The following is a 12,568-nucleotide window of genomic DNA, read 5'->3' as shown; positions in this document are numbered from 1 at the left end:
GTACTTCTTTGACTCCATGTATCCTTTCTAAAGTGTCCCAAATTTCTTTCGACGTTTTGCAACATGACACTCTATGGAATTCTTTTTATTCTAGAGACGACATAAGAATGTTTTTGGCTTTAAGGTCGTATTGCACTTTCTTTTTGTATTCATCATTCCATGAATATTTTGGCTTTACTTTCCTCATACTATTGACAACTGTGAAGGGTTCATAGGGTCCTTCCTCAATCGCGTTCCAAATGTCTAGATCTTAAGACTCTATGAAGATTCTCATTATGATTTTCCAAAATTTATAGCACTCTCCAACAAAGCTTGGAGGGAGGTTGATGTTGGAACCTTCTCCTAGGAAAGATCTTGAGGCCATCTTTAATATAGGATCAAATTTGTAAATATTTTACTCTAAAATAGCTGTGGTGCCAATTGTAACAATGAATGAAGAATTACAACAGTGGCTTGCATTGCCTTTACAAGTATGAAATGTAATTTCACTTGAAATCGAATAACTCTCTTGTATACTAAGTAGTATTGCTCAATAGGTTTGTAAAACTTTGAAACAATTACTTCAAATAACTTAGAAAAATTTTCTTTTGAAAGTTTAAGAACTGAGTGCAAAAGTGCAGAAAAATAGTGAGAATTTTTCAGAATTGTGTGAAAGTTGTATGGAAGTTGTGTGTTGTGATTATGAGTTTTAATGCCTTTATATAGGCTTTCCAACTAGCCATAATGCCTCTTTGAAAGGGTAGGAATTAATTGAAATGAAACCATGTCTTTTCAGTTGAAACCCATTTACTTTGAATTTGAAAATCTGATTAAACAGCTCTCAATAACCGGTTACAGCATTGAGTAGTCGATTACCCAAATGTTCTGTCCAACAGTGAATTTAAAATTCACTTAGAGTAATCAGTTACTCATATTAGAGTAATTGGATACTCAAGAACATTGAAATTTGAGTAATCTGTTACCCAAACTTCAGTAATGGATTACTCAGTTCAGTTTTTGTTGGATAACTGATTTCTCACTCAAGTAACCTGTTACTCAGATTTCAGTAACTTGTTACACAGTATTTCAAAAATTGTTTTATTTAAACTTGAAGTGTTTTAATTTTCTTTTAAAATATTTTGAGCAATATTACTATTATATATTCAAGAGTATAGGATAAAAGTACCTATTTAGACTTAGACTAAAAGTCTTGAATATCTTGAAGATTGAATCTTCATTGTCTTTATAAGTATTCTTCTTTTTCTTCTTTTTGGTGATGTTGGTGTCTTCATCAAAACTGTGTCAAAGTCAAGAGCAGAGATCTTCTTCACATCCATGTCTTATGCAAATGCATGTTCATAGTAGAGCATGTAGGTTATTTGGTCTTCCAATTATAGACCACTGTTAGCCTTTGTTTCTCCTTTAATGGGATGAAAAGTATAACTTATGTTGTGGTTCATATTGTTTGTGTGTTGTTATGTTGTCTATAATTGGGGACCATAACCCCTATTTATAAGACAAGCATTCCCTTTCATTAAGGGTGATGTCTTTTAAATTTTCTTATTTCTTATTGTTGGTGTAGCGGAAGCGATCGTTGCGTGACATTGGCCACAAGCAATCAAATAAAGTGCATAGAATAAATAGATGAAAGAAACAAGAGAATTTGTTAACGGAGTTCGGCCAATTGTGCCTACGTCCTCGGGAGTGTTGAGCGGCTACCAATATATTATTATAGAATAAGGATTACAAAGTCTAGCACACCCATGGGCCTACGTGCCGATGAGTTGTTGCTATTTGGTGCTTATATCTGGTGCACATTATAACAAGAGACTTGAGTCCAATATATAATATTGATACTCTACTCTATTCTAATACTAGGCAATGTGAGACTTCTTATGATAATATTTTTCAAACATTCCCAACAATCTCCACCTTGATTGAAATAGACGAATATCTCGCTCCTTAGGAAATATACACAAGAATCTCCACCTTAGTGAATATATCATTCCAACTTGCTCAATGCCTAATTATTTTTAAATGCTCCCCTTCAACATAGACTTCTGAGTATCCTTGACGATGTTACCAAGAGCCTAGCTCTCTAAACTTATAGTGCAGCTTCACGTACCGGCATCAATTGGAGCATGCCGCCTAGCCACCCATTGCTATGAAGTTTTTCGATATATTGGAACCTCTACACAAAAGTTCACCAATAAACTTCCTCTTCTATACTCAGTCAAACTGAACTTTGGAGCTTCCTTGGACCACCATTGTCTACTCCACCAATCCTAGTTCAAAAGAACTATCATACTCCACCATAAGGAGTATACCCACAACACACATCTTGCATCAATGCTAACTAATGTCTATGTCACATCATTGCATTCAAGCCAATTCCCATGTCATACCCTGCATCTCTACCAATGCTCGTGTTACAACTTGCATCAAAGCCAATGCCCATTTAACACCCTACATCAAAGTGAGTCAACGCCTCTGTGCTTTTGTGGATCTGCTAACAATTAACATTCTTCACTATGACGTCCCAGACACGCCATTAGGATATTTCACTTCTCATCTCAAATGAGAAAATTCTCTCAACATCTAGAGAGATATTGTCAGCCCCTCTCTCTAGGTCAAACTCAACACATGAGTCCCTATCTTCATACATGAACTTCTGAGATTGTGGACCAACATACATCGCCCCCACCACAGTTCCGCCATGTTTTCTTATCATTCAACTCATCTACTCTATCTTTGCCAGTACCTTTGATGCACCTTGTCTAGTCATCACGCATTCACCCTATTTAGCCATTATCTACTGTTTGGGTTAAGAGCCATCTACCAATTGGCTCTGATACCAATTGTTGGTGCAGCGGAAGTGATCATTGTGCAGCGTTGGCCACAAGCAATCAAATAAAATGCATAGAATAAATAGATGAAAGAAACAAGAGAATTTGTTAACGTGGTTTGGCCAATTGTGCCTACGTCTCCGAGAGTGCTGAGCGGCTACTAATATATTATTAGAGAATAAAGATTACAAACCCTAGCACACCCATGGGCCTACATGCCCATGGAGTGTTTCTATTTTGTGTTTATATCTAGTGCATATTATAACAAGGGACTTGAGTCCAATATATAATATTGATACTCTACTCTATTCTAATACTAGGGAATGTGAGACTTCATATAATAATATATTTCAAACATTCCCAACACTTATTTTTGTCCATCATAAAAATAGAAATAAGACTTTAGGTATCTACACAATAATTTTCATGACAATTATGTCTATAGTCATATACCTTACTTGAATTTGATCACTTTAATTTGGCTACATAAAATAATAATCTTAAACATAATTAAACATTACATGTGTGACCCAAAAGTTTTTACACCTATATGAAAGAAGCCTTTCTTTTATGGCCACCTAGCACACAACATGAAACAATCACATTGTAGATCACATAGTCAAATCCCTAACATATTATAAACTTGAAAAATAAGTTAAAATGATATGTCACTCACACAATGATTTGTACCTTCTTGAATATTTGATTTTTCAAACGTACTGCCATGTTGTTACCTACATCCACCTACAAAATATCTAGATCTATTGATGAAATTATTTGAAGGCATCTCCTTTAAATTTAGATATACGATAAAATAAGTAACCAAACTAATTAAAAATCATACTTTCTATACTTGCCATATTGTACGATAAAATATTTAAACTGATTCAACTGTAAGACAAAAATCATATTGACAATGTTTTATATGGATGCAATGATTTTGATGCTCTTTTTCAATTTTCTTGACTTAGTTTATGCTAAAACAAATAGTAATTACATCAATATGTACTTTTATCATATATCAACAAAGTAAGGATAATTTTATGGTATATATATAGATTAAATTAAACTGACACCCATAAGTTTTAGTGAAATTACATAAACCACCCCTACTTTTTTACACCTACACAAACCCCTTATTTTTATACTTTCATTACACTGATCACCTCTGCATGAGAAATAAGTGTAATTTTGTGAACAAAAAATGTGATAAATGCAATTAAGTTAAACAAAACATGATATATTGTGGAGGCAATTCCAAATAATATATGAGTCGATACCTCTTTATTATTTTTGGTTCGTTACGATATAGTATAAGAGCGATTTAAACAATATATTTTTAGAATTGTTGATACATTTTGTAACCAAAAATAATAAAGATACATTAATTTGTATATTATTTGGATTTTTCCTCACAATATACCATGTTTTGTTTAACTTAATTGCATTTATCACATTGTTTAAAAGATTACACTTATTTCTCATGCAGGAGTGGTAAGTGTAATGAAAGTATAAAAGCTAGGGGAAGTTTGTGTAGGTGTAGAAAAGTGAGGGGTGATTTATGTAATTTCACTAAAATTCAGGGGGTATCAGTATAATTAACTTATATATATATATATTATATATATATGATTTTACTAAGTAGGATTCGTCTTCTTTACATCTAATAATAAAAAGCCCTCTAATCAACCTCATCAATAACATTTTACATATTTTTTGAAGGTTTAAGAATGTCTCAACATTTATAACATATTTTTAAGTATAAATGTCCTCCAATCCTCACCAACATCAAAAACTGGGTGAAAAAGTTATGTAAAATATTATAGTAAACAATTATACATAATAAATATGAAAGGTGTATGATAAGTATGTTATGTCATTTCAAATGATATCGTTTGGACTAGTCAATAATTTATCATTCTAATTACAAAAGTAATTAACACTACTCGGTGAGCAACCATCCCAATATATCACATCAATGTATTGCCACCTTTTTATTATATGTTTGACCTTTCATATTTTATTCAACCTAAGAAATAAGAGACATTGAATATATCTATTATATAAAGATAGAAAGGTATAATGAAAAAAGATAGGCATAGAGACAAAAGTAGGCATATTATTATTAATTTTGCATTTTTAATTATGATGCATGCGAATAATTTTTTCATAGTGGTTATCCCAAATGTACATTTCTCTTGAGTGTTAGTAGCACCATCACTAATATATGATTCCATTTTCTGCAACAAAGGTAGAACACACCTAAAATTTCAATGCATAATATGATATTTTTATAAAAACAAAATACTTAAATAGTGTCCTAAGTCTAAATTACCTATCCAAAAAAGAAGTCATACATGTTTAAGCCAATTTTTTTCATTTTCTTCGATTAATTGAGATTTGTATTATCCTTATTGAGAAGAAAAGATTGATTCACCCAAATCCGTCAATCATGACCGACTCTCATATATAAAACATCATATATGGTTGGACTACTCTCAGGTGATCGTGATCTCCCAAAGAAATGATTATCCTCACTATCAATATCTTCATTGTCTTGGTCATTAATATTATTGACATTTATTGTTAGTCAAACGAATAATGAACCATTTAATATCAGATGAATCATTGATATAGAGTATTTGTTGAATTTGTAATGTTAGAATAAATGACTCATCTTTTAAATCTAGTCTATTAAGATCCATCTATATGACCCCTAAATCATAAATCTGAAAGTCACTATTCTTATCAACTCACTTACAATTCTCATGAGTTCAATGAAACTAAAGTATAACATATTCACATATAGAGTTTCTATCTTTACCACTTGACATATGCATAGTTTGAGCAACAATAGTCACAATATTATTTTGTATTGTACCTTTTTTGCATACAATATGCACCTATTAATTAGATAATCAATGTAAGAAAAGTCATGAATATCTTGACCATAGGCTAAAAATATCAATCTTCTGGAAACAAAATGTGAATTTATATTCAATTCCTGAAAAAGAGATGTCTTAGCCATTTTATAAAACATCGATTAAGCTCCATGAAAATCCAATTTTTATTCTTATTTGGGTTAAAAATCCTAAGTATATCCTTATGTCTTTCAACATATAGCTTAACCTCATCGGCATTGTATAAAAAATATAATTCTTCTAGCTCCATTTATGTTGTTTATATGGAAAATATTTGTTTTTTCAGTAACCCCTTCACCAAATGTTCTTTTGGTATAATGAGGGTTTGGAATGGCTATGAAATCAACATCAGAAAGGTGTGAGGTACAAAATTCGAGAGCTTCATCAACAATATATCGTTCATCAATACATTCCTCTAGTATTGGTCGATCTTTCACTCACTCTTTTAATATATTCTTGTAACACTCAAAAAGTTACATTCATCTCATATAAGAAGACTCACATAGTTGTTTATCAAATAAAATGAATATTCAGATGAACAATTATATTAAAGAAAGAAGGTTGGAAATGCATCTTGAGCTCACATAATATCACAACTATTTCTTTTTGTGAAGCACGTAATTCCATAGGGTCCTATACTTTTTTTACAATTTGCCTTAAAGAAGAGGCATAACTTACTTATGGCACTTCAATGTTTTTAGGAAACATGGATCCTATGTTAATAGGTAATACACGCTCCATGAGTACATGATAGTTATGAGTCTTAAGACCCATTAACTTGAGGGCTTTCATTGATACAAAGTTCTGAATGTTTGAAGTATCTCCTCTAGAACTTTAACTCCATGAAGTATCTCCCCTGGACAGAGTACAAGTTATTGGGGGTAGAAATGGATGTTTTTCCTTCTTCATTTTCCCTCAATCAGTTTTTATTCTCATATTAACCAAACATAATCATGCATTCTAGCCATCTTTAGTCTTACGTATAACATTGAGTGAGGTACCAAAGTTATTCATCACACCTTTTAACTTTTTAATAAATAATCACTTGACAACTATAAAGGAGTTTGACCTTCTTCATGGTTCTCATTGAATACTTTTCTCCATTGTCAATAATGATGATCTACATGCAAAAATCTATGAAGCCCCACTAATACATTCTTCTTATACCGTTTCAACCTTATCAAATGTGTATTGTCTTCACATGTAAAGTATGCAAATTGGATTTTGCACTATATCCTGATAGACTACTATTCGCTGGAAAATACTTATTGAGTCGAATAATAAAGCCCCTAAGTTGGAATTTTCTTCTATATACCAATCATGTACCTCTATACTTGACTCCCTCATTTGCTTCAAGTTTTCAACTAATGGAGCCAAGTACATGCCTTATCATTTCTTGATTGATTAGGATCAGAAATTAACATAGATAACATCATGAACTTGCGAACATGCCAAATATTTCGTGCTTTATGATAAAAAGAAAGCAAGATAAATAAATAAGGAGGTCCATATAAATAGGAAGGAGTATTTTAGCACATAAAATGGTGCTAATTTATATAACAAATGAGTCCCTTCATAAATATGAGATATCCCAGCTACCCAATTCCAAACAAGAATTTGAACACATCACTTAAGGAAATAATCCCCATGCTTGCTCCCAGCTTCAATAATCACAAGTCTTCTAACCTCTGCAAAAATTAATAAAATTGAATTAGCTTAAGGACCTAAGTTTTGTGATAAAACAACTCAGGGATTAAACCTTTATTGTCACAAAATTACTCTGCATATTTTAGGATCATTTAGTGTATTTTGATGAAGATTTAACACTCACCTTCATAAATATGGCATTTCCTTTAAGCACACTTTGAAACATGTCTCCTACAACATTTTCCACTCCTGCAACATTAGGTAGCTATAACTTTTGAAATGTAAAATGTTTAACCATGCATAACTAATAGTACAATATATTATACTAACAAAGAAATTAGAAGGAAGTTCATACCAGGATAGGAAGGAGAATGTGATGCAATCTGCTTAGTAGAAAGTTGTGCACCTGGACCAGCTTTTTGTAAGATGTCAAAAACACCAAGCTCAATTGCTGATTGCAGTGACATAGATAGAACTATTGAGAATCCAAGCTGTGTTGCATATGAGAAGGCTTCTTCATCTTCTAGTTCTTGTGATTCATTGTAGCTAACTTCACCATCAACAAACTTCTTAGAGCTATGAATTTGCAATTTGGACTAAACTTGAGAATAAGCAAACAACACTACACTCTTTGTTTTTGCTGCAATCAATTGCAGGACTCTACAAATATTTATCTATTAAAATAGTATGAGAAGTTAGGTTTAACAATTAGATTAGACAAAAGACAGATAAATGAAGCAATTAGGCAATTAGGCACAAAAACTGTAGGATAGATAACTAACTTAGTTTCTAAACTAATCTGCTACTCATATATTAAAATAGTATTAGAAGTTAGTTTTAACAATTATATTAGGCAAAATAACTAGAAATGAATGAATCCATTTGACAATTAGGCAAAGGACCAATGAGATAAATAAATAATTTATATTATTTCTCTCAAGTACAACATAAACACAAGGTGGTGGTGATAAAGAAAGAAGAAAATGCATACTATATGCATATATTGTCAAGATCTGCAATATATTATACAGAATAATTTGCTTTGTTTTGTGTATGTCTACAAAAACACTCTCAATTTGACTTATTTTTCTTTCTCTTTCTTATCATGTCCAGGTTAATGGGCTAAAGTAGTAGATCATTGTTTCATTGTGGATAATCTATATGCAATCTACCATTCTGCCATAATGAATATAGGAACTTGATATCTAGATTTTGGGAATCACACCATAGGCATCGTATGTGCTTTGTAAAANTCCTATCTGAACTTTATACCATTTAATAAAGGAGTTTATGACTATCTAAAGGAGTTTGTGATAAAAAAAACATATATCAAAGACACTAAATGAAAAAGGACTCAAAATTATTCTAATTTCATAGATTAATTTAATTCTCACAACCTATATACATCATAGATGCAAAATTTAACATATACAAGATGAAAGAGAGTGAAAATAAAGTAATTAATCTTACTCACCAGTATTATAAAGTCAAAATTGCAAGTTGCAAACAGATTATGATTAGGAGAGCTGGGCATAGAAGCATGACAATTCATGGGACTCTTGCGAACAGAGGACTCATCCCTTGATGACATGTAAGATGAAATCCCTTCGAATTTCTCGTATCTATCTTCTTGCATTATGTTCAAGTTTTCAAGCCTAGATTCTAAAGCCAATGGATGCTCTTTGCCATTCATATCAGTGTATAGAATTGGTCTGTCTGATCCATTCTACAATTCAATTGCCATTACTATATTGCTTGTTGGGATTTTCTAATGAATTTGGATATAGCAAAAAAGAAGTCTGCCTTACCAATTTACCACACCATTGGTGAAAACATTGAAATAGGATTTCCTGTTTTTGGTTGAATGAAAATATGATTTCTTACTTTGTTCATATATAACATGGACTCATATTTATAAACCTTGCCCAAGTTATAAACCATGTTCAACAAGCACAAAGTATCTAAAAGCTTGCGATAATTTTTCGTATTGCATTTTATTTTTTTGATCTATTTGACAAAAAAAGGCAATACAAAAGAAATAATTTCCAGAAAATTTGGTTATGAACCGGGACTGATAAGTTTTAAGTAGTATCATCTCTCTCTTTCTAAATGGTACATTTTATCTTTATATCAGACCAAGGACTATACAAAAAATTGCAAATACATACGCACATTAATCTAGTTACAATAAATTTTAAATTCATGTTAATAGAAAGGAAAGATATATATACATATAAATACATCATCTAATTTAGGAGTACTAATTGTTGCAACAGATGAATGTGATGAAACATCATAATCAGTAAAGGAGGCAATCATTGCTTTTCAGTGATCAACCTTACTTGCTTTGGATTACTGGTATACGATTAGGGATTGAGAGATACAAAACTAGACATGAAAAATTAGAAACAAAGTGATGAAATTGAAAAGTAGAAGCTGCAAAATTGGTTTTCCATTTACCTGTGTAGAAACGTCAATGATGAAGTTGAAGATGAAGTTGAAGTTGAAGATGAAGTTGAAGAGTGAACGAAGGATTTAAGCAATTGAAGAAAGAATCGACATCGAAATCAGAAGAATCATCGCGCCTCTGCTTATGATGGCTATCCCAATCGACATCGGAATCAGAAAATAACCACGGCGAGAGTAAACGAGAAAGAGAGAAAGGAAAAACAAAAATCCTTCATCTCAGTCTTAAGAGAAATCCTTCAGTGTTAAGAGAAATATATCTGAATTGAAATCCTTCATTATTTTGAAATTGAAAGAAAAAGAGAAAGGAAAAACAAAAACCTAATCTTAGGAGAAATTGAGAAGAAAGAAAATGAAAACCTTTCTCTATGACAGTGATAGAGTCGAGGGGCCTCTATGACGATGATAGAGTTGAGGGCAGAGTGAGGGAATGGGAGAAAAAATTATGCCATAGGCTCAATAAAATAGCAAGAGGATGGACTTGGTAATTAATTTTGCCTTGGTTTTGGCAGCGTGGCTAATTTACTGTGTCTAACTCCATTATTTGTTGTAGTGATGTCATACATCACCTTATTTGATAGACGTGTGTGGTTCATGCAACCTTCTCCTTCGATTCTTCCCAATCTAGATGATGCATATCATCTAGTTTATTTTACTCACTTTGCTTGCATTCACGATAAATCAATGTGCTAGAAAGGAAATGTGGGGCTCTGCTAGGGCATGAAGAAAGCCAAGTGATTGGCTCCAACTTTCGTGGAAATTTTATTTTTACTCTCCAACATTCTTGGTAAATCAATGATGAAGTGTTCCAACATCCTTGGAACCACAAAGTTGAAAGCTACCAACCCAAAACCAGCTATACCTTGGTCTTGTCTGGCTACTCTGGACGAATCAGTGGAGGCTGAGTATGCCAAGGGCCCTGACCCTGCTCCAGGAATCTCGGAAGTTCAAAAAGGAAAGTCATTTGCTCAAGCCCTCAAAGCCACGTGTGACATCTCAATCTCTCAGTTGCCTCAGCCATGTATCAAGGGAGACGCCATTGCCATAAAAATCCCAGAAGAGGAGTACCAAGCAGGGCTCCAAAGGTGTAAAACCCATCTCCATGGCAGGCTTATTCTATCCAAGGGGGACTCTCCCATTCGTTTCACTGAGTTGAGATCAAAACTGCAGAGTCTCTGGAACATGATTGGAGCTTGGAACATGATATCTCTGGGTCGAGGATATTATGAGTTTGCTTTTGCTTCAATGGAGGACATGAGGACAATATGCGCAGTTGGGTCTTGGAGCCTAAAGCCAGGGTTCCTCAGGCTATCTCTATGGTCCCCTGACTTTAACCCCAGTCTTCAGAAGGTGTCCCATTCCCAATGTTGGGCAAGGATCTTTGGTTTACCTCTGGAGTATTGGAGTCCTAAGATCTTGTTCTCCATTGCAGGGGGATTAGGGGTGCCAATATCCCTGGATGAAGCAACTTCGAATAGATCCTTTGGGCACTTTGCTAGAATATTGGTGGATGTTGACCTCAAAGGTACTCTGCCTAGCCAAATCTTGGTGGAAAGAGAAGGCTTTGCCTTCTTTGTCCACATTGAGTATGAGAACTTACCTGCTTTCTGCTCAGGTTGTCAAGTTATTGGTCACCTTATATCTAGCTGCAGGAGAAATAAGGATGTAGGGGCAGACATTCCTAGGCCTACTCTGGGCAGGAATGCTTTGCATCCAAAGGTTACTGATCCAGGCAAGGGCCAAAAAGTGAATAGCAACAACTCTGAGATGCCTAACAGTAAGGAAGTGGTGAACAAAGCTAGGGAAGCTGACCTGGTCATCGAATTAGAGTTTGAGAACAATGTCAATATGCCTCCTGATATTGTCCAAAAGGAGGGGAGCCCCTCACACCTGATTGAGGAGAATTGTGATTTACAGTGCACCTCTGATGAGGACACTAGGGAAACTAGAGTGGAGGAAACTCAGGGTAATGAGGCCATTCAACTCATTCCAGAGGAAAGATCCATTGTGCAGCAGCATGACCAAATGTGTAATGTCCTGGCAGCAAGAGAGACTAGAATTGTTGGAAGGTTATGGGCTGATGAGGAGGAGGAAATCAATGAGGAATTAGAGGATGCTAGTCCTGCCAGAGGCTCACCAAAGGAGGGAAATTTCATAAAGGCTTTGTCTAAATCTCAGAAGAAGAAACTGAGACAGAAGCAAAGTCTAGAAAAGGTTCATTTCACCCGAAGGGGGGGATATCTAAATGTTTCCAAATGAAGATTATCTATTGGAACAGTAGAGGAATGGGAAATTCCAAAACTAGATTAGTGTTTAAAAAGCTTTGCTCTATTAATAAGCCTGATGTTGTGTTCATTTCTGAGCCTATGGTGCCTCTGAATAAAATTAGCTCTATGTATTGGTCTTCTTTGCAGTTGAAGCCTTTTGTTGAGAATGATAGGGGCACTCTGCTTCCTAATATTTGGGGTGCTTGTCGTGATGGTTTAAATCCTCAAGTCATTTCCAATTCTAATCAGCAAATCTCCATATCCTTCTTGCAGGATAATCATTTGGTTTTCATTTGTGCAATCTATGCTCACACTAGCTACTTGATGAGAAGGAATCTCTGGGCTGAGATTTTGTCCTTAATCTCTACTAATCAGGGGCCTTGGTGCTGCATTGGTGATTTTAACTCTGTGCTGGGGGACAATGAATGCAAGGGCTCTTTCT

This window comes from Lupinus angustifolius, chromosome LG02 (assembly GCF_001865875.1).
Source record: "Lupinus angustifolius cultivar Tanjil chromosome LG02, LupAngTanjil_v1.0, whole genome shotgun sequence".
Classification (NCBI taxonomy): domain Eukaryota; kingdom Viridiplantae; phylum Streptophyta; class Magnoliopsida; order Fabales; family Fabaceae; genus Lupinus; species Lupinus angustifolius.
The sequence above is the reverse complement of the archived record's forward strand: the minus strand, read 5'-3'. Positions refer to the sequence as shown.